The sequence below is a fragment of the Alligator mississippiensis genome, chromosome 7, assembly GCF_030867095.1.
Source record: "Alligator mississippiensis isolate rAllMis1 chromosome 7, rAllMis1, whole genome shotgun sequence".
Lineage (NCBI taxonomy): Eukaryota > Metazoa > Chordata > Crocodylia > Alligatoridae > Alligator > Alligator mississippiensis.
The window spans coordinates 23,976,358-23,998,771 of NC_081830.1; the positions used below are offsets into that span (position 1 = coordinate 23,976,358).

Below are 22,414 nucleotides of genomic sequence, written 5' to 3' on the forward strand. Positions count from 1 at the left end.
TGCCCTCCAGTGGAAAGTACAGCATATCCCAGGAAAGTCACCAAGACAAGTGCCTGATGCCAGAAGTGCCCCAACTTCTCAGATTTCCTCCACTGATGACTGTGTTGATAGAGTTGAATCTGGATGTGTTACGAGAAGACTTGATCTTTCCTTTTCTATTTAGTGCATTTTGGACCTTATTCCATGATGCTTAAATTGAAGAAGCAGCTCCGTTATCTAGAAACAGTTTTAGGCTGTTATCTTTTCTGGACTTGGGGCACACTTTGCAAGCATGTTACGGACACACAGGGCAGAACTGGCCTATGCGGGCTGAGATAAAACCATGGAGCTCAGGGAAAAACATGTTGGTTTTATAGCTGAGGAAGTTTACCTTCCTCAGCAAACCCAAAGAGGGGAAGCCAAGATAAAAATAAAAATCCACGGAGAATGAGGGTCATCAGAAGAAACAGGGCCGCAGAATGAAAAGCCCAGAGAGAACAATTGGGAATGGATCTCCAGGTGTCAGAGAGGAAGAGTAGGAGGGTGGGAGGGAGGGCTGTCTCCACCAATGCTATTCGTAGACTGACTAAAAGAAACAAAAGCCTCACTTGTTAAGAGCCTTTTTCTTTTTTTCTCTTTTGAATTCAGATTAAATGAACAGTAGCAGCAGAGTTGATGCTCTAAAACAGTCTCAGTGGTAGAGAGGAGTGACACTTGGGAAACATCTGCTTAAGTTGAACCCATTTGAAAAGTCATGAGAGATGTAGTAGAAGTGTGGGGAGGGGGAGTGTGAACATCAATTCACTTTGACTACTATTTTATTTATTTTCAGTTGTCTCTGAAAAGGCTGGGTGGTGCTTTGGTTTCTACTTTCCATTTTTCTCCTTGAATATTAATGATAAATCTTCTGGGGATTAAGAATATAGAAATTGCCACAGTGCGACAGCGGCCTGTCTTGCCTGGAATCTTGTCTGACTCTGCTCAACACCAGATGCTTCAGAGAAAGGCCGACAGAATGACTAGTAGACAGCATGGGCTAGTTTTCCCACGTCTCCCCCATGACTTCCAGATGGATAATCTCTGTGGGCCAGGACCAGAGCTTGAACCTGCCCTTCATTTTCCAGAGCAAGAATGGCTGCTTTCCACTTTGTCTGTTTACTCTTTCCTTGTCTGCTGCATTCATGTATATTTATGTGAAGCTCCAAAATAGCCAAGAGCACTTTAATCAGAGGACTATCTGCAGGCTAATCAAGGAAGATGCTAATCAGGAAGTGCAGAACATGTTCTAACTCTTTCTGCAGTAGGGGGAACTTTAGCTGATGCTCATAATCCCTGATTCCAAAATAGAGTTCAACTATGTGTCTTCTGCATTTACCCCAGCAGGAGGAAGGGAGAGAAAAATGAAAACTATTTATTGTTTACACCTGAGGTTTTAAAGCTGCACAGTGTGAGCAATGGCTGCTGGATAAGACTTGGCATTGTCATGAGAAAAGTACACAAACAGCGAGATGCTAAATTAGACCCATTGTCTCTCCTGTTTCCATCCATAGGGTGCTAACTTTTCAAGCGAATGTTTCAAAATCCCATCCTTTTCATCACATGTCCTAGTTTAGGTATGCGTTTTAGCTTTCAGGAGAATGATTTGAACACCAAAATGCTGACACATGCCTTTTGCTTAAGTGCTTTAAAAGCATTGACTTTGCAACCTAGATAAGCCAGGATTTTTCCTACTGTGACTGCACTAAAAAAAAAAGCCCTGCCCCACTGAACATTTGGATATAAATAAAGGAGAAAACTGTAAGGCTTAGCAGACTTGAAATGAGAGCTCACTAGGGGTTTTAGACCTGCTAGGTAATATTGTATATCTGCTTAACATGACGCTCCTTCTTGAGCTGAGAGAGAATTTTTTCTTTTTTGAGTTTTCACACAAGTCACATGAAAGTCTTTGTTTCCTGAAGTCTTCTCAGACATAAATGACAAAAGCTCACATTTTATGCTCCATTTTTCAATCTCAACTTTATGGGATAAGAGGCTCTAGTACGACTGGATTGTATCTTCAATGCATATTTGCAACTGAGGTTTGTTCATTCATCCTTAGATCCACCTTGAAGACATTTACCTGCTTCAGCTGAAATCAGGGAAAGCAATATTTGGCCATAAATTTGTGTCTATTTAGTGTACATGTCTGCTTGCTGGTTTTCTTTTCCCTTGCCTCTTGGAAAAATAATAGATTATGGGCTAGATCCTCAGCATTGACTTCAATATAGTTATGCCAGTGAATGCCAACTGAAGATGTGAGGAGTGTGTGCACACATGCACATAAGTAATTACAAAACTTGCAGTTTTAGAACCACCCTTTGTCAGCCATGTTCCCAGTAGTGACCAGTCTCTGAAGTTTCAGAGAAGTGAAAATGCCACCTCTCATCATTTCATGCATCTTCTCATACACCAGCTGAATAGTACACTCATGCACAGAAGCTGCATCTAAATTAACAAATTTGTCCTTGTATTTCTGCAATCACCAGCAATGGTACAGCTGCAGTGCAAAGATGGACTCAGGTGGTTTTATTGCCAGGTAATGAAATCCTACTGTGGATCTGCCCAACTTAGCACTTTCTGCAATCACTGTAGCTGTACTTTTGCTCACGGGTGCTGAAATATGGATATCACTTTTCCTAGTGACAATAGAACCCTGAAAGGAATTGTCTTTGTCTGCTGCAGAGATTATTTTAGGACCTGAAGCAGGAGGTTCAATTCCCTTCTCTGACAAGTAGACACCTCGTAGATAAAATAGTGAATAGGTATTATATATTACATAGCAACCAAAGATCATGCATAACTATAAACATTGTTTTTGGTCAAGGAACTTCTCGGGCCACGTTTGTTATTCTAATACAGATGCAATTTTGTAAACAAATCCAGAGTGGCAATTGTCATGAGATTTAAAGGCATTGCAATCCTTAGGATGTGAACTATTAATGCACATCAAAAAGAATTCTTTATTTTCCTTTGTAGTCATTAGCACAGAGTTAATTTTCCCTTAAGGAGAAAATTTGACTTTTCTGGCCAAAAAACAACAAAACAAAAACCTGTGTGATTTTTTCCAGGCAGCAAGGAAAATTAGATTTGCAAACTTAAACTCACTCAAACTAAAAAAAAATAAATCAATCATTTTACATGCACAAAGACTGGTTTTAAGTAATTCTTGAAGCAGGAGATGCTTAGGATACGAGAAGTGGCTGTAATCAAAGTAACTAGAAGAAAGCTATATTCTTTCAGAAAACTAAGTACCTCATTAAAAATCAATCTTTTTTTCCCTAGATATTAAAAATGAATTAATTAAAATAGTTTATGAGACATTTTTTTTTAGTGCTATTCATTTGGGAGTGAGGAAAAAGTTGCTTATTTATAAAAGTATGTAGGTATCAAAAGGTGTAGGTAGATAATTAGATACATAGGTGCCTAAGCAGCTTACATATATAATCTTCTTAAGCGCTTTTATAAAGCTTTTTAGGCCCCTTTAGATGTCTAAATACTTTTATAAAGCTGGCCCTTGTTGAGAAATCTATAGCTAGGTATGGCTGCACAGCTGCTGAACATCAAGGCCATTAGCTCTGCATAGAGACAGAACCACAGAGCATCCCAGTCTAACACAACACCCCTGTAATGGAGAATCTCCATTAGCCATTGGCAGTATAGATTCATAGACTGTAAGGCTGGAAGGGACCTCAGAAGATCATTGGGTCCAGCCCCCTGCAACAGGCAGGAAGAACAGGTGGGGTCAGGTGACCCCAGCAAGATGACTATCCAGTCTCCTGTGGAAAATTTCCAGAGTAGGTGATTGCACCACTGCTGGAGGGAGCTTATTCCACAGTCTGGACACCCTAACTGTGAAGAAGTTTTTCCTAATGTTGAGCCAGAAATGGTCTTTCAGGTGTTTGTGGTCATTACTCCTGGATCTCCCCAAGGGTCCCCTGGTCAACAGTTGTTCACTGGGCCCCCGACATATTCCCCTGATGTAGTGGTATACTGCTACCAAGTCCCCTCTCAGCCTTCTCTTTTTCAGGCTGAAGAGTGCCTCAGCTTTTCCTCATATGGCTTGCTGTGCAAGCCTCTAATTATATGGGTGGCCCTTCTCTGGACTCTCTCAAATTGTACCGTGTCCTTGCTAAAGTGTGGTGCCCAGAACTAGATGCAGTACTCCAGTTGGGGTCTCATCAGTGCCAAGTAGATCGGAAGAATCATCTCCTTGATTTTGCTGGAGATGCATCGATTGATGCATGCCAGAGTATTATTTGCCCTGCTGGCAACAGTTGCATTGCTGGCTCATATTTATGCTGTGATCTATTATTACCCCCAGGTCTTTTTCATTTGTTGCCAAGCCTTTTGGTGTGCAGGGGATTGTTCATCCCCAGGTAGAGAACTTTACATTTCGTGATGTTGAAATTAATCTGGTTCTGACTCGCCCAACTTGCTAGCCTGTCTAGATCCACCTACATCTGTAGCCTATCTTCAAGCATCAACACACTTCTCCATTACTTGGTGCCACCTGCAAACTTGGCCAGTGAGCTCTTCCAAATCATTGATGAAGATGTTGAAAAGTACAGGACCAAGCACTGACCCCTGTGGGACACCACTGCCCACTTCTCACCAAATCCATTCATTAGGGCTCCCTGGGTCCTACCCCGCAGCCAGCTTTGTACCCACTTAACTGTCTCACAGTTAAGCCCACTACCTTCCAATTTTCTCACAAGAACATTGTGGGTAGTGTTCTGCATTCTCAGTTTTTCCCGATTTTCACTGATAAATTCCCTGATTTTTTTTTTTAAGTCATTTGATTATTACTGATTTATACCTATTTTTTAGTTCAAATCTCTGATAACTGGCACAAGTGGGGAATGGCCCATTCCCCACTCGTGCTGGTTAATAGGGATTTGAAGTGAAAAATGGGTGGTGTGGGTAAGCTAAAAGTGCTGTTGTGCCAGTTAGCTGAGGCACAGGTTTCCGGACAGATGCTGGGGCAGCAGGGAGGGGTGGTAGTGGCGGCTGCATGCAGAGCGGTGGGGGTGAGAGGATGGTGGCAGAGGCTGGGAGAGGGTGGCTGGAGCCATTGCCTGGGGTTGTGGGGCTCCTGGCTCTGACCCCGGGTGGGCCGGGCCACGGGAATTGCCCTCGGGGTGGGTGGGTCCCACCTGCACCCCGGTGGCTCCGGCTTCGGCCCCTGCCCTGGGCACTGGGAGCTATGAGTCCTGAGCCCCTGCCACATGGGAGGGGAAAGGCGGGAGGGCCTGGCTCTGCTCCCTGTGGTGGGCACTGCACCTGGCCACTCAACACGGGCCCATGGGGCTGGAAGCACTGCCTGGGGGCACAGGGCTCCTGGCTCTGACCCTGCGTGGCATGGGATGGCCATGGGAGTCACTCCTGGGGTGGGCTGGTCCCACCTGCACCCCAGTGGCTCCGGCTGTGGCCTTGCACTGGGTGCTGCGAGCTGTAAGCCCCACTGGGGGGGGGGGGCAGGCGGGAGAGCCTGGCCCTGCTCCCATTGGCAGGGTGCTGCATCTGGGTGCTCAGCATGGGCCCGTGGGGCTGGAGCTACTGCCCGGGGCTGCGGGGCTCCTGGCTCTGACCCCAGGCAGGGCAGGAGGTGCCGGTGCTGGGGTTAGGGTTAGGTCCTTCCCCCCAGCCCAGTGCTGCCACCCACCCTGAGGGCTGGGAAGAGCCCAATGCAACTGCCAGCCCCAAGCTGCCATGGCAGGCGGTACCACCAGGCTCTTCCTCGTGCTCGGAATGGGCAGCAGCTTGCTGTCATCCTGCACACAGATCTAGGGTCACGTGCACCCTGGGAAGAGCCTGGTACAGTCCCCCAGTCTGCAGCCCACCTGGGGGGGGCACTTAACAGCAAGAGCTGGGCCCCCCTTCCCTGTGTCACTTACCCACTGACAGCTCTCCCCACTTTGCTCCCTGCTGCAGCCCCAGGAGCAGCTGACCAGCTGTGCTGCACCCCTCCCCCCTCCCCCCGTCCCAGCCTAGTCCCAGTCATACTCCCTTCCTCACCACCAATTTTTCCCCGATTTAAACCTATTTTTCCCCTTTTCTTCCTTTTACCCTGATTTCATCTCAGTTTTTATGTTTTGAGGATAAACCCCAAAAAATTCCTGGACTTTTTTTTTTAAATGAAAACTGAGAATGAGGAACACTAAGTGGGATACCAGATTAAAGACTTTTTGGAAGTCAAGGTACACAATATTTGCCACTTTTCCCTTATCCAGGTGGTGAGTCACCTGATTGTAAAAGGAAATGAGTTGGTTAGACAAGACCTGCTAGTGACAAAGCCGTGCTGGCTGTCATTCAGAATCCTACCTTCTGCAAGCCTATAGCACATAGACTCCTTAATGAATTATTCAAGGATTTTCCCTGGGATAGAAGTTAGGCTAATTGGCCTATAGTTGTGTGGGTCCTCTCTCCTCCCCTTCTTGAAGATGGGCACAAATTGGCCCTCTTCCAGTCCTGAAGGCCCTCTCCAAAATGCCATGAGTTTTGGAATAGTTTTGCCAGGGGCTCTGCAATGACGTCAGCCAGCTCCTTCAGCAACCTTGGATGGAGTTCAACTGGTCCTGCTGGCTTATATATGCCTAACTTTTTTAATTGATCACACACCAGTTCTACAGCAACAGTAGGGAGGCAGTCATTTCTGCCCTGCTCATTCTATACCCATGATTTCCCCTGTGGCCCAGTAAAACACCGAGGAAACATCAGTCACTCAGTTTTCTCCTGAGTAACCAGCTGTCCTGAGTTGTTGAGCAGTGGCCCCACACTCCCATTTGCTTTCCTCTTGTTCCCTACATACCTAAAAAAGGACTTTTTGTTGTCCTTGATTTCCGTTGCTAATCTAAGTTCACTCGATGCCTTAGCCTTTCTAATTTGATCCCTACAAGTGTGGGCCATTGTTGTATCGTCCTCCTTGGGGCCTGTCCCCAGCTTCCATTGTTTGTATGCCTCTTTCTTCTTTCTAAGGAGGACCGTGATTTCTGTGTTTAGACAGGAGGGCTTCTCAGCCCTTCTGCTGCCCTTTCTCTGCATGGCAATGGACTTCCTTTTTGCTTCAAGGATCATGTCTTTAAGGAGTGACTACTCTTGATGCACATCTTTTGTCCTTGGTCCCTGGTCCTTCAGCATTTGCCCTACTAGTGACCTGAGCTTGTTGAAATTTGCATTTTTGAAGTCCAGGACTTCAGCCCTGCTATCTGATTTGTCTTCCTTGTGATGGACAGTGAACATGATAGTTTTGTGGTCACTGTCACCCTGGCTATCCTCTGACTATCTTTAAGTTGGTCACCAGGTTGACTCCTTTGGCCCGGACCAAGTCTAGGAGAGCACTACATCTGGTTGGTCTGTGCACCTCTTGAGCCAGGAAGAACTCTTTAATGCAGGGCAGGAAGGAATGTGACCGGTCCGACTTCGCCAAGCATTCCTCCCAAGAGATGTCCGGATAATTGAAATTGCCCAAGACGACCATGTCCCGTGTACACGTGGCTTCTGTCAGTTTTTGGGTGAACTCCAGATTGAGTTCCTCCCCCTGATTTGGTGGTCTGTAGTATACACCTACAGTTAGGTCTCTTTCTGCACACCCTACCTTTCCCCCACTCCCCCCCCGACACTTGGCCCAGAAGATTTCAAGCCCCTTTTTTTTGCAGCCAATGCTGGCCTCCAAGGAGGTGTATTGCTCCTTTTCATAGAAAGCTTCACCTCCACCTTTCTTCCCTACCTAGTCCCTTCTATGCAGGGCATAGTCCTCCATGGCTATGCTCCAATCATATGAGGAGTCCCACCAGGTCTCTGTAATCCCTACTAGGTCCTACTGCCCATTGGAGAACAGGAGGGCTAGCTCCTTCTGCTTGTTCCCCATGCTCCTGGCATTGGTGTACAGGCACCTGAGTCCTCCTGTTAGCTTCTTGTCCTGAAGGAGGGTTATTCCTTCAGCTCTCTCAGGGGTGGCTCTCCTAGTGTCCCTATCTATGGAGCTTTCTTGTATCTTGGTCCCTGGCTAAGCTCTAGTCAGTGTTTCCCTGTCCCCAGTGAACTTAGTTTAAAGCCCTATCTAGAAGATTGGCCATCCCAGCCGAGAACAGGAACTTACCTCTCCACATGAGGTGGATGCCATCCTTTCCCAGAAGTCCTCTGTCCCTGTAGTGTGCGCCGTGGTTGAGAAAGCTGAAGCCCTTTCTGTGACACCACCATTGGAGTCACTGGTTGACTTCCTTGATGCAGCCTTCCCTTCTTGGACTATGGCCTGCAACTGGGAGCACAGAAGAAATGACTACCTGGGCCCCTGGCCCTTGAGCCCAGCCCCAAGAACCCTGTAGTCACTCATGATCTGGTCTGGATTGCTCCTGGCTGTGTCATTCATTCCCATGTGGATGAGAAGCATGGGGTAGTAATTGGACAGCTGGACTAGCTTGGGGATCCTCGCTGGAACATCTCTGATGCAGGTCCCAGGGAGGCAGCAGACCTCTTGGGCTAGGGGGTCTGGACAGCAGAGGGACCCTCAGTGCCCCACAGGAGGGAGTCCCCCATCACTACTATCTTGTATCTCCTCTTGGGGGTGGCATTAGACTGCTTACCTTCCCCCTCCTCCAGTGTCACCATTGGAGCCTCCTCCTGCATGGGGAGGGGAGCATACCTATTGTGCAGGGCCAGGGGAGGAGTAACCCTGGTCATACGTATTTTGGAGTGTGAAGTGACCATCATCCAGGTAGCTCTAGGCAGGTCTTGGTTGGCTTTCTTGTTGGACACCATCTCCGTCTTCTTCTCTTCCTCCTTCTTCTGGAGAAGGGCCTGGAAGTAGTCATCCATGAAGTCTTCATGGGCCCTGATAGTGTGCAGCTGGCATGTCTCCTCCTCAAGCTCCTGCACCCGGCCTTCCAGAGACTCCACGAGGGAGTGCACCCCACAAGTGGAGGTGCCCCCATGGCCAGCTGCAAATAGCCATGCCAGGCAGCCAGAGGCATGGCCTCTGTCTGGGTGGAGATTTCAATGGTGGCAAGATGCCTGTGGCCACGTGAATCACCACCATGGCTGAAAGTGAATGCACACCCCTACCTTGTCTTGGCAGCTTCTCTTCAGGCCTCTGGCCTCAAGCTCCTTACCTGGACCAGCCCTTGCTGTGCCCTCTGCGTGACCTCTGCATGAACTCCTTCACAAACTGCTGCTCCCTAGTACAGCTGCGCCTGTGTGCACGCTCTGTTCACGTGGCTCCAGTTGCAGGGCTCCTGGGGACTTCAGCTAAGTAGGGACCCAGGTGGGAAGGTCCCCTCCTGGGCTCCGCTTAGCCAGCGTGTCCCATCTGGCGCGTCCTGGCACGCACGCATGCACTCATGCACAAACACACACACACTCCCCTGAAGCACCCTCTAAGTGCCCCTGCACTTTCTCACCCTCTCCTGGCCCTGGTGCACTTTCCTCCTGGCTCTATGATGGGAGTATTGTGGGGTCCAGGTCCGGGTCTTCGGTTCCTGGGGACACAACGGGCATTAATCCATGTGTCTCCTCTGGGAGGGGGCCCAAACCGAGGTGTGAGGGTTCATGCTGCCTCTTCCTGGAGTCGGGTCATCGCCTCCCACTAGGATTGTGTGTTCTCTTTAGAGCTTTCCTGCCACGACTTTGATGAAAAAGGAGGATGAAAGATAGAAATGGTCTTAGGAGATAAGATGTCTATTAATGACTCAGGACACTGGCTCCTTTTCATAGGGCTCCACCATCCCCATCCCCTGCCCTATCCACACCAGTTGTTATCTACTCAATACTATCAGTCTCTGTCTCTGGGAGCTCCAGTTCTCTGGTTATTCTGTCCAAGTTCAAAGGGTCTTCTCTTCAACCTGGCTCCTTGCCCTGTTCTCCCCTGCACGGCTCTCAAGCTGGGCACTTCTGCTTTCGAATCCTGCCTCTCAGGACCGGTTCTGGAGATATCATCCTGAATTTCTAAAATATCTTCTTCACTTTTCTTCTCTTCTAGATTCCCAGAGTAGTTTCCTGCCTCCCCCCTGGTATTGGGCTCATCAGCTGGGACGTTGTTGCTACCTCACTTCCCTGTCTCCTCAGGTAAGTGAGTTGCCGGGACTTTCCTTTGAGTCCTGGGGTCGATCCCCCTCCACTGAAGTCTTCTCCCATTCTCCCCGTCTCCTCTTTGGGTTCTTTTCCTCAGGACTGACACCGACTGCCTTGTCAGTGTCCCTTAAATACCCCATGCCAACAGCTGTGTTTGTTGTGGCAGTTCATGATTTGCCGCTCCTCCAGCCCTGCCAGTTGATCTCACTAATTGCCTTTGGCACAGTGTTCCTTCTGCCCGGGCGCGCCACGCATCCCTTGCCTGTCCGAGTTCTACTCTGTAAGTTTCTCTTTGTTTCTTTTCTTTTCATGTTCTTGTGGCAGGGCGTGTTAGCTGCTCTGTCACAATAGGGTTTGTGGCACATCTGGTTGGATCCAATTCTAGCAGAAGGCAGTGCTAGGTGGATGTAATAACCAGTCGATTGCATGTGTTTTGAGTTCCTTAACAACTTTATAAATATAGTAGAAAATATATAACGTAGTGTACATAGCAGATGTTTTGTTTAATATAGCTCTAACTTTGATATTTCAGGCAAGTTATGTCATTTTAAAAGAGCACAAAGAATTTGTCAGCCTAGAATACATGTCTTAGGTAGATATGGGCCCACGTCAATGATTCAACACTGCTGAACCGTGTGAAGGGCAAAATCTGGATCAGTCTTGTGTCAAGTGCATCACTGATTTTCCTGTTATTATTTTATATTTGTATTAGACCTGTGGACCCAGACTCTATCCTGCTCAGCATTGTTCAAACCCAGAAGAGCAAAGCACCAGAGAGCTTATATTGTTAAATAGAAGTAGTAGCAAAATAGGTGGATATAGACAGAGGAAGGGGCACAAGTGCGACATTGTTGGTCAGCATAAATATAGCCACCTCAACCCACTGGCTGCCTAACCATTGACAAGTTTTTGGTGGGTAACCTGGCAAACTCAAGGGACTTATTCAGCAAATCAACTTAAACACAAGTGGAAATTCTGTTGCTTTACTGAGCACAGATGGACATCAGTGCATGCTTTAACATATGCATGAGAGCTCTGATGAATCAAGGCCTTAGGGATGAACCTAAATATTAGGCTTCATTTTGAACACCCTTTAAATGTGACCTTTCCTCTATGGCATGTTGTCAGGAATGAGCAGAATGTGTGAAGTAGGTTGACTACTGGGCTGGACCAGACGTGCTAGCACACGTGGTTTGTGCTCATGGGGCCATAAGCCACATGCCCAGCATGTTAAACCATACGTGGTGCTGGTAACTTGCAGCACGGGGGCAAAAATTTGTTACCAGGATTTCACAGTAGCAAAAAACAAACAAACCCTGAATAAAAATGTGGCTCAAAGCACACCAAAGTGGCATGCGCCAGGACAAATGTAGAGATGGTGAAGTGTTGCACTTAGAAAGCGGGTTTTTAAACCTAGTGCCCCAAGAATTGTCACAAGACCTGTTTGATCAATAGCAGAAATACCACAGGCAAGCTATAAAACTAAATGATGGAAAAAGACTCTTCCCCAATATAAAATGAGCTATTAGTCCTTGTATTATCTTAGCTGCAAAGAGATCTTTACCCAGCTCAGGCAGGAAGCATTTCTTGTATAGCCTCATGGTGTGGATCCTTTGCTTATTGGCTGGGTGGAAGTATGGCTTCTTGGTCTTCCCTGGACTGTACACACCTTGCTGGCAATTCTGTCTTGCTTTATGCTGTTTAGTTGTATAACTGCAAAGCATTTTTCTTTGATAGTTGGCTGGTCAAAGTCACAACAAAACAGGGAGGAAAAGGGTGACCATCATATCACAACTGTTAAATTGCCTGGCTCCTGTTTTGGATGTGTCTAGGTATGAAGACTTGTGTTTCTTTGAAGCCTCTGCAATTATAGGTTAATTACAGGTGATGGGCCGGAGTGTTCAAATAGGATGCTTAGAGGCATTATCGGACCTGTCTTTGGGTATTGGTTTATCAATGGGGCAAATTTGCAATAGCTCATACCAATGATGGTCTATTTACAAAACTCTAGGCATACATTGAATGGTTGAGACATTTGTAACACCTTAGACATTGGATGCCTGTTTGAGAAATGTGAGCAGGATGCATTTGTTACATACAGGGCATCCTTCCTGTACCTTTTTTTGGTTTTACTTCAAATGTATATCTAGTCTTTTGTCTTTTTTAGTTGGTAGGTCTATTGAAATGCATATATAGTTACCTTGCCTTCACTAGCTCACCCTTTCCTTTGGCTTTCTTTTCTTGGAAATACATGTGATGAGCATGTTAGGTCTCTGTTAACAATTTTAACCATCACTTTTATTATTTTATGGCATGGGTCTGGTATTGGGTACCGAAAGCACTCTATTGTCTCAACACTTAATGGGTTGCAAGCCATTAGTGGAGTTTGATTTTCTTGTGGCAGTCTTGTTACCGCAACCCAGCCTTGACCCAGCCAGTGTCTTGAATTTTTGTGCTTGTTGCTCCCTTGTCTCCGTGTGCCTCAGTTCAGGTATTCTGCTGCGGAGCCCCCATGCTCAGGCACATGGAGCCCCTGTCTTGAAGCACCCTGTGTCCCAGCTAGCCCAGGGCTGTCTGCTCCCTTGTCTCACGGCACACTGTGCCCCAGCCACCCATCCCACCATCTCTTTACGTGCCCCTCCCCAGCTGGCTGGTGCACAGGATGCTTCAGTGTGGGGGCTGGCAGGCAGTGCCCCAGCCAGCCGTGTCTTGCAGCACATGGAGCAGCAGGACAAAGTGTCCCGCTGCAAAGCCAACGGGCAGGGGCATGCACCTCAGTACAAAGTAGCAGCACAAATTTGCAGACACATGCCCCTGCTCATGTAGACACAGCCTTGTCGTCCATATTGAATGTGATGGAAGACTTCAGGCTTCAGTGATTGTGAATGATATCCCTTTCACTGATGCTGAGTTTCCATAATAATCCTATCTGATTTCCCCAGGTGCTGTCCACCTACAGCTCCCAGACTGTTAAAGATCTTAGCACACTGGGGGCAAAAATTCCCTTGAGAACCAAATGCTTTCATTTCTAAGAGCCCTAGGAAAAGCAAGCGTCTCTGCAGCAGAACAACACACTCCACCATTTAGCTGCATTCACAAATTTAATTTAGAAAAATCTCAGTTTTTCTCTAAGTGCCAATAAGCAGGTTATTTGAGTGCATTAGCTTCATTGTAAAATGCTGGGTTTCTTTCTTCCTCCACACAGTAAAGTTTACATGTATCTAATTTCTGAACTATTTTGGCTTGCTCTTTATTTTGCCCTATGAGAGAGAGAACCCTCTGAGATGGGGTCCAATACATTTGTTGCTGATGCTGCTTCATTATTAAGAGGCAGATGTTGCCAGGTGTCTGAGATCTGCTGCTGTTTCAGTGCATGCATACCCTTGTCTGCAGCTAGAGCTTGACACTGCTGCAGCAAACCTCTCAGAGGGGGATGGAGTTTATGAATGTTTTGCTGACTGCAAATTGGTGATGTTTTTGACACGAGAAAAATGTAAGTGTAACCTAGGCTGCCTCTAAGGATAGGCCAAGCAGACAGCTGCATATCTAGTGTGAAGTTATGGGTGGCCAAAAAGCAAATTTGCAAATAGGCTACAATTATGACTCCCTGGCAATAATTGTTTTCTGTTAACATTTGCAGTGTTGCAGAACTTGCTGTCAAATAACAGGTGCTGTGTTTTATTTGCATGAGTCAGGTCATATTTGGTGTTGTTTAAGTTCCTAGATCAACTTTTATTTGTGCAGGCAGATAGTAGGCTGGTGGGATTCAGTGAGCATGAATTGTCAGGGCTAAACCTGAAAGTCATAGTGACAATCTTTCAGAAAAATGGAAATGTATTTCTGGACCCAAATATCACAAAAGAAAGCTGGAAGAGAACCCAATGATGCAAAACAGAGTCAAGCACTTTTGAAATTTCTGAAAGCGACTGTTTTGCTTTCAGCAGCTACATTGCAGTCTTTGCGTTCTGAATGTTCATCTGAGCAAAATCTCACCATACCTGCTTCTGAAAATAACCTCCTTGATGAAGATGGCTTTATGTCTTCCGATAGTTCTAGACAGTCTGAAAGAAGAGAACAAGAAGGAAGTGCTGTCACCAGTGAGGCAGCTCTCTCGGTGGCTGAGAATATGCCTTTGAGCAATAATAACTTGATGCAATTGCATGCTTATTCAAGGAATATGGAGAAATCTACAGAGGAGGAAACAGAGCATTGTCACTCTAAAAGCACCTGCCAAATGGTCAGTAGTCCATGACTGAGTTCTCTTTCTGCTTGTGAATTCTGGGCCAGTGCAAATAAATTGTAAGTAATTCCCTTGGTAAAATAATGTCAAGAAACTGTCAACTTTCCATTTTTTTTCACTCCAGCTTCCAAATGGAGAACACACGATACAAGAGGGGCTTCTCTTTGTCACTTAAAATGATTCTGCTTACGGCAAGTGGTTTGATTCCAGAGGTTTTGCGTTAGTCTGAGAAGGGATTTGTTACTAAAGAATCTCTTTTGGAGGATGGTGGATGGTTAGGAGCTAGCCTTAACCCTCAGTTCAAGTCTTTGCTGTGCCATGGACTTCCTGTGCCAAGCCATTTAGTCCACAATCCTCAAAGCGTTTTTGGACCCCACTGAAATCAACTGATGCCTTAACTTCTGTGTACCTCAGCTCCCCATCCATAGCTTGGACATAATATTGCTTCTCTTCTTCACAAAGATGCAATACATATATTAGAGACTGTGAGGTGTTCAGATACTGTGGAAATGACAGTAAATAGTGCTGACAGACTGAGTTTTATCGTTCCGGTTACAGAAAGGAATCTGAGCCACTGATTTTGACCCAAGTAGGATTTGCAGTTATGTATCTAGCCCTGCTTTTCTCTGTGCTTTGAATTTCTATTTCCATTGGAATAATCATTTCCCACCTTTTAACCCCAAATCACAAAAATCTGAAGAAAAATAACCTAGAATCTGGCTATTACTTTTTGTTTGATGCTTAAGGTCACAATTTTAACAATGGGCTGAAGTCAAAGCACCAGACTTGGGTCTGAATACCAGTTTGCAGAGTGCATTGGGAAACCACATAGGATGCTGCAAGCTCTTGTCATCCTGTGGATAAAAATGTTGCTATGCAGTTATGATGGTGGTTGGCCACTGCTTGCTAGAACTGGGGAAGATGCCCAGTTTGTAGAGGGCATGAATATGTCCAAGACAGCTGACCAGAAAATTGAATTACACTTGACGTGCTTTGCTTTCCAGATCAGTATGGCTCAGCGGATGAATTGCATCCTCTTTGTAACGCCATTCACCACACACTAGATTCAATTCATTTAGCTTGCATACCCGTAAATTTGTCCCTCTGTGGGCCCCTCTACATGTGGAGGTAAAGGTGCAATGGGATCTAATGTGTGATCCATGCCATTGTGCCATCTGCCATACCACACATAGTACTGCTGGGACTCAGCATCCATAACTGTTGGACTCTGGGCTCTGGCAGCTGCCGGGGATGAGAGTCCCCTCAGATGTGGGACTCCCAGCCCTAGCTGGCCATGGTGCACCCCTGCAATTGGGAGCCCTGTCAGATGATAGTACTCTTACCTGCAGGAGACACCCTGCTACACATACAAATTAAAGCTGGACACCAACCAGCTATTAAGCTAGTATACATTTTCAGGGTCTAACTTTATAGTTGGTTGGACCTTTTTGTGACAGGATACACCTTTGCAGGTGTAGCTGGTTTCAGTGCAAGGGACAATTAACCAGCTAATTGCGCACTAACTGTAAGGTGTTGAGGGGGCCTCTATTTTATAGCCCTGAACTCTTTCAGCCATCTGCAGGGTAGGAAAGGAAATCAGAGCCTGGCACAGCATGGGGAAAAGAAACATGTCAGAAGAGGGAAACCTGTTTTGTTGGAACCGCCATGTCCACAGATGGACAAGATACCTGAGGTTTAGCTCTGCTCAAAGCCCTAGGGAAAATAAAAAATGAGACCCACCCCACTACCTCTCCAAACATTGGCAACATGTATGGGGTGCATGTGGGTGCATGTGCACCCCCTGAGATTGGTGGTGCACCCCCTGAAAGAAGTGCCACTGATGCTGCCGGCAGTGCCTGCGGGCAATTTGCCGCTTGCCACCCCCCACTCGCTGCTGATACCACCAATGGTGTCTGCGGGCAGTCGCTGACCGACGGTTGGCACTCACCGGCCCCTCCCCTACCGCCGCCACCACTGCGGCCACCTGTGGGAGCTCCCTGCTAACTGCTGCCACACCCCCGCTGCTGCCACCATTGCCTGCGGGTGGTCATTCATGTCTCCAAAGGTAGCATGTTGTGGGCACATTTTGAAGACATTCATTTCTAGCTGGCTGCTTTAGAGTGGCTGTGGACCAAGGGCTGTACTTCCAGTGTATTGCAAAGCTTAATGGAGATGCTGTGCCATCATGAAATGAGCTTTGAGGCCGTAAATAGCTGCTTTTCTCTTGTTTCCTGGGCAGGGTGGGGTTTTCTAAAGAAAGAAAGGAGCACTTATTATTCTAGGCAAAAGTGCTTTGCCAGTGGTCTTGAGTCCTGATGGCTGGAACGAATGCAGCCCCTGTACTGGTGATATACATTTTGAAATTTTAAGAATGCTAAATATTAGCACTGAGCAATGCTGACTGGGAGGGGAAGCAAGCTGGTTGGTGCCACTGACAAGGACTGAACAAATGCAAAGGCAGGGGCTGGGCCATGGCATTTTGGGATGGTTCTGGTTTGAGCAGGGGCTTGGACCAGATGACCTCCTGAGGTCCCTTCCAACCCTCATTTTCTATGATTCTTTGATGATTTGGAGGAGCAGGTCAGTATTTCCTTGAGCATGAGGGAGGAACTTGTCTCCCGACTGAAAAGCAGAACAAACTTCAGCTTTGGCCACAAAGCCAGGTACTGCAAGAGGAAGATATAACAGGCTCCTGCACAGTGTGTGCCAGGCCTTGAGGAAGACACCCGCCACCCGCTGTGCTTGCGTATCCTTCACAGGTGCCCTTGAGCTAGACACAGTAAACCACTACAGTTTGGCAGCACAGTGGGTCTCATGGAAAGTTCGAGAGACATTCCTTCCCTCCTTGGCTTGGCTGTTTTTACTGTATATTTCCACCGAACCATTAGTCACCATTGCAATTCCCAGGCTTTTACAGATATCCATATTTTAGCACATTATTTAATTCACAGAGGTCTATTGATTCCAAGCTTTGCTCTGAAGGGCGGTGACTCATCTTTTGGTGCGCACAATGGAGAAGCTGCTAATAAAAAAAACCCCCAACATTTAGCATTTAGAGCCACAGAGTAGCTGGATGAGAAACGCTTCTCCATTCCAGACATCCAGGCATTGTGAGCTGAATTCAGAATCTGATGGCCCCCCCCTTTATCCCCCCTCCCCAGATGCCTAATGCATGAACTCCCTTGGCCTGCAAATCTCCTGAGCAGCTGGATGGGTGCCCAGGCTCCATTGGTATTCTTCCCTCTGGATATCAGATAAAGATAAGCACATGCCATCTGCATTGGCTATGGTACGCCAGGAAGGAATTCACCCCCATTCAGAAGGGGTTAGTACCAAGGACCTGAGACATTACCTCAATCTTACTTAAGCCCCAAAGCTGGGTTCTGACTGGGGCTACACAGGTCTTGTGTTGGCCCTCTGTGTTTTAACCCACAAGAGGTGGGTTGAAACTCATAAACTCAAAAGGGTTGTAAAACTTACTGTAATCCCAGGTTCATAACATTAACTGTTATGTTTATAATATAACCCATAGGGAGGGATGGGGGGGCATGTGCCCCTCCTGAGAACACTGGTGCCCCCCCTGACAGTGAGTGCTCTGGCTGGTAGGGGGACATGGAGAGCGCTAGTGCCCCCCCCACTAGCACTAGCTAGTGCTAGTGTGTGAAATTGGCTCCGCAGACAATGAAAGTGCCGGCACTTCCACTGCTGCCGTGTTGCCGGTGCGCTTGGTGACCGGCCGTTGGGGAACTCCACCCCGCTCCCAGTCATGCCCCGCCAATGCCTCCCCAGACTCGGGAGGCACCAGTCGCCCATGATATAGTTTTCCTATGCTGGGTGTAACCCCATTTTGTGCCAGCCTGGAAGGGTAATTTAGTCTGAAACAAGCTGGGTTTTTTTCACACAGGCCAAGCATCTAAAGCTCCAGCTGCAATCAGTGGGGGATGTACATGCTCAGGGCATCTGGAAAACAGGTCCTTTTTTTTTTTTTTTTTTTTTTTTAAAGCTCAGGGGAGGTATAATGTGGTTGAGGAGCAAAATACATGTGTAAAAAAGGAGGCATCCTTTAACTTCATCCATCAGAGCCCTGATCAATACTACCGGGGTAGTTTCTGGCAAAACTCTCAGAGATATTAATGGGGTTAGGGTTTGTTCTTCTCACTTCAGAAAGATTCAGTATTGGTTGCTGTCATATTTTTTAAGTCTTGTGACATGCAGTAGCTTGCTTTTTTCCTCCCCTCCCTTCCCACATAGGCTCCATTTTTTGGAATCACATGATTAAAGGAGAATGTCAATTTTTTTTTAAGTTAATCTCAAATCGAGTTATCTTGGTTCTGGAGAAAATGTGATGGTGGGAGTGGGAAAAACTCTGGTGGTTCCAAACCCAGGAAGCAATTTAAAAAAAGAAAGAACTTATGTTTTTTGGTTTTTGGGGTTTTTTTTGCATGACTCATAAATTAAAGCACTTGGAGTTGGCAGCACAAGGGTTGTGAAGGACTAAGTAAGAATAGCTAAATGTGACTGAGGTTAGATGCTATAGTGACGAATGCCAGGGTGAGAGTCCAGAGAGATGAAACCAAAAGAGAATGAGGAATGCAAGGTCTGGCTTACTGTGAATATTTTAGTACCCCTCTCTGCCTAGATATTGCTATGAATAGCAACTAATAATTGACTTGTGCAGTGTCAAACATGCTGTAAAACAAGCCACATGTGTCAAAATACATTTCTGTGATATGTTACAGAATGCTAAGCTACAGATATAACCATTTTTATTTGTTTTGCATCTTCCTGCCGTCTGGGCAGATTCAAGACCCGGTTGCAAAGGTGACAGTTTTCATTTGAGAACACGTTGCAATTACACAGCTTTTTTCCAAGTTATGTACATAGTTTCAGGAAGAGGCTGCTGTCAGTTAAATCTGCAGGTCTCCTCAGGTGGTGGGGAAGAAACATCTAACTGGCAGCGTCAGGAACAGGAGACAGACAGGGGAACAGTTTTTCTTGATGCTTTTCAGTACAGCTAAGCCATGTGCATTTGCATGACTGATAAGCTGCATGTTACTATGCTAATACAGCAGTTAAAAGCTTCTCCTACTGAACGCATCAATTAATAGACCTTAAGGTCAGAAGGGACCATTTTATGGTCATTTAGTCTGACCTTCTGAGTAACAGAGGCTGTAGCATTTCACCCAGGCAGTCCTGTACCAAGCCCTTAATGTCTGGTTAGTTTGAAGCATATTGTTTGGAAAAGTAGATTCATTAAGGTACAGCTCATGTAATAAAATATCGGTCCAGATTCACTGCTTTGGTAGAATACAGAACTAAAATATCCTAAATCACATTGTCAATACTCTCAACATTACATTTTCCATCTTTACTTAATGTTGTTTTTCCTCACGCTTTAGAGAATGATGACTTAATTTCTGAAATGGATTCCTAAACCCAATATGAAATCTTGGTATTTAAGTGCCACTTGAGAAGGATTGTATTCAATGAAGTCAGTGCAATGAAAAGGCTGTTCTACTGTAAACTAGAGACTGGGGGAGAATTTCTCCAGGGCAGAGGCAACATACAGCTAATCTGAACAGACCTATGCTATCCCATTTGGTAGGGTGCCATAGGAAGGAGGGAGGAGGGAAGGCATGGGGGTAGTGCTCAATGTTCTGGGGATTTTGAGTTGCAGAGTAGCCTGCAGGCAGACTGGGAAAAGATGCCATTGAGTACATAATGCAGGTCATTTTTGCCTTGGTAGCAGCTCAGAATCTGGGTGGCATGAAGGTGTCATAAAACCATCGTTGTGCCTCCTGGAGACACCTCCCAGAATCTCTCCAATGGGCCATGTTTGCATAAAGCAAAATATGTGTTTGCAGAATCCAGGAGGGTAAGTTCATGGACAGAATGAAATAGCTTCAACACTTTTTCCCCTTTTTCCTGTAAAAAAATCACCTCTGGGGTGAAATTGAATCCTGGCTCCAGGGAAGTTGATGGGAGTTCTGCTGTTGACTTCAGTGGGGTTAGATATTCATCCCTAGCATACATCATATTGCAGAAAAAGTTACGGGTAAGAGATTAGTAAAGGGCAGGAGAATGAATCAGTGAAGTTTTCCCCTTGGCAGCCCCGGCCCCGTTTAGCAAATTTAACCAAACATGTTTCTGGTGGGTAGAATTATATTTCATCAGATTAAATTAAGAGAGGAGTCGGTTAAAAATCATTTTAATCAAGGAAAAAAATGGAAAAAGAAATGGAATAGTCCCTTGTAGACTGCTTTTGACATTTGTGGATTTGTTTTGTATTCCCTCTCACTCAATAAACTGAAGGATGACTGAGTTCATTTCACAGAAGATGGATTGTATTTTCTTCTCTGAGCTTTGCAATGTCCATTGAATTCAACCAGAAAAAAATTACTGTGCTTTAAAAACTCATGATTCCTATATTATTAGAGTCAAACTGCACACCTGGGGCAAGGGGAAGGGAATGAATACAGTTTTTATGTACGATAGCAGTGATTATCTAATAAGAGTGGTTAATATTTATGGGCATTTACAAAGTGAATATGCACTAAGCTGCTAGAGATGGGGGACTCAACCAAAAACCCTTGGGTCCAAACACCCGAGAATTTCATTTTTAAATACCAGGACCTGTTATTAAGGCTTGTGACTAGAGGCAACCTCTATGAACTTACTCGAAGGGGTCGAGAACGTCCAGCCAGCAGAATCCCTGTGCAACATCTAAGCCCACTTATGCCACGTTTGGGGAGTGAGTGGTGCAGAGGTCTATGTGTTGCACCTCTGTCTAGGGCAGAATGTCACCCATGTGAAGAAACTCATGTGACACTTCATCTCTGAGTAAACAGAAGCTTAAATTAGATTAATGGGATTGGTTTATATTGCCTTCAAATTCACTCTAGTGCAAGAACGTGAAGCAGATGGGATGGAGCCTCAATGCAAATCACTTCTGCTGAACTGGTAGAGCTTATAGTGGTGGTAGAGTGGGAGGATGAAATGCAAACTTAAGTCTTTTTATTGTAGCAGGCACTGAAGAGAGAGAGACAGAGCATGCAAGACTGGAGAAATATGAGGTCCCAGCATACTGGAGAGACTGGCACTGATCTAAGAAGGTAACATGGTTTGCAGCCTGGATATGAGATCTGCTCTGAATATTATATAGGAATATTCTTTTTGTTACAAAAGACAAACATGAACACTTCACAAGGGCTTAATAGTAAAGTCACTTCTACCTCTATCTCCTTAGGCTTTTCTCATTTTATGTCTTCTCATTTGTATTTCAGTGGCATTTGAGGACACCAGCTCAGCACTAAGATGTTAGGCGCAGTGCAAAGACACAAGTCAAATACCGATTCCAGCTCAAGTGCTTACACAATGTGCTGCTTCCCTTTCTAGTTTCACTATAACTCAGTGGTTGTCCATGTGTGGCTCAGTTGTGGATTCAGGGCCAGGATTGTGATGAGAGGTCACTACTGAAAAAGTCTTTGGAGGGTCCAAAGAGACAGGACTCTTAGATAATGATTCAAGAGTCTCTCTCTGCCTTTCATATGAAACCAAGAACAAAGCGGTTCATTTCTCTGAACCTTTGCTTACTAATATTTTCCTCCAGCAAAGTGGGAAGCTCAATATAAATATTTCCATCAGTTTTGCCCACAAGGTCTCATTTATTATCTCAAAGGCAGCGGGTGCAAATTATGTATCACGGAAAGTGACTTCAAGCCGGGGCATATTGCTGCAAGCCACAAGCCTGCACATGCAATCCTTCACGTTGGAATTTGCAAATTGGCTTCAATATTTAGCATCAAAGAGGGTTGTCAAAGGTTTAGCAGACCTATTGCCAAAAAACTACTTTGGGAGATTGTTTTTATGATTGAGTCTGTCTTCCATAAAGTCTCATTTGAATGCTGTTAACACACATCACAGACACTGATGACACTGAATTATTTAGTGCTGCACACCTATCTTACTTAGATGAAATCAGATCAAAAGAAAATGTTTACTTCAGATGGATGTAGTTGCAATTCATACAATACACAGTGATGAGAAGGGCGCCATGAAATACTATGGGAATCATCTAATAGGAAATTAGTT

At 45.8% G+C, this 22,414-nt stretch overlaps 1 long non-coding RNA gene across 1 annotated transcript in view; it reads left to right on the forward strand.

The window, feature by feature from the left end:
• The window catches only part of LOC132251704 (uncharacterized), a 31,564-nt gene extending 10,134 nt beyond the window's left edge, over positions 1–21,430 (forward strand). Inside the window, exons 2-3 of the long non-coding RNA XR_009463646.1 lie at positions 9,992–10,077; positions 21,347–21,430. This is a non-coding gene — a long non-coding RNA (uncharacterized LOC132251704). The remainder of the gene's footprint in view (positions 1–9,991; positions 10,078–21,346) is intronic.
• Positions 21,431–22,414: the final 984 nt, after the last annotated feature.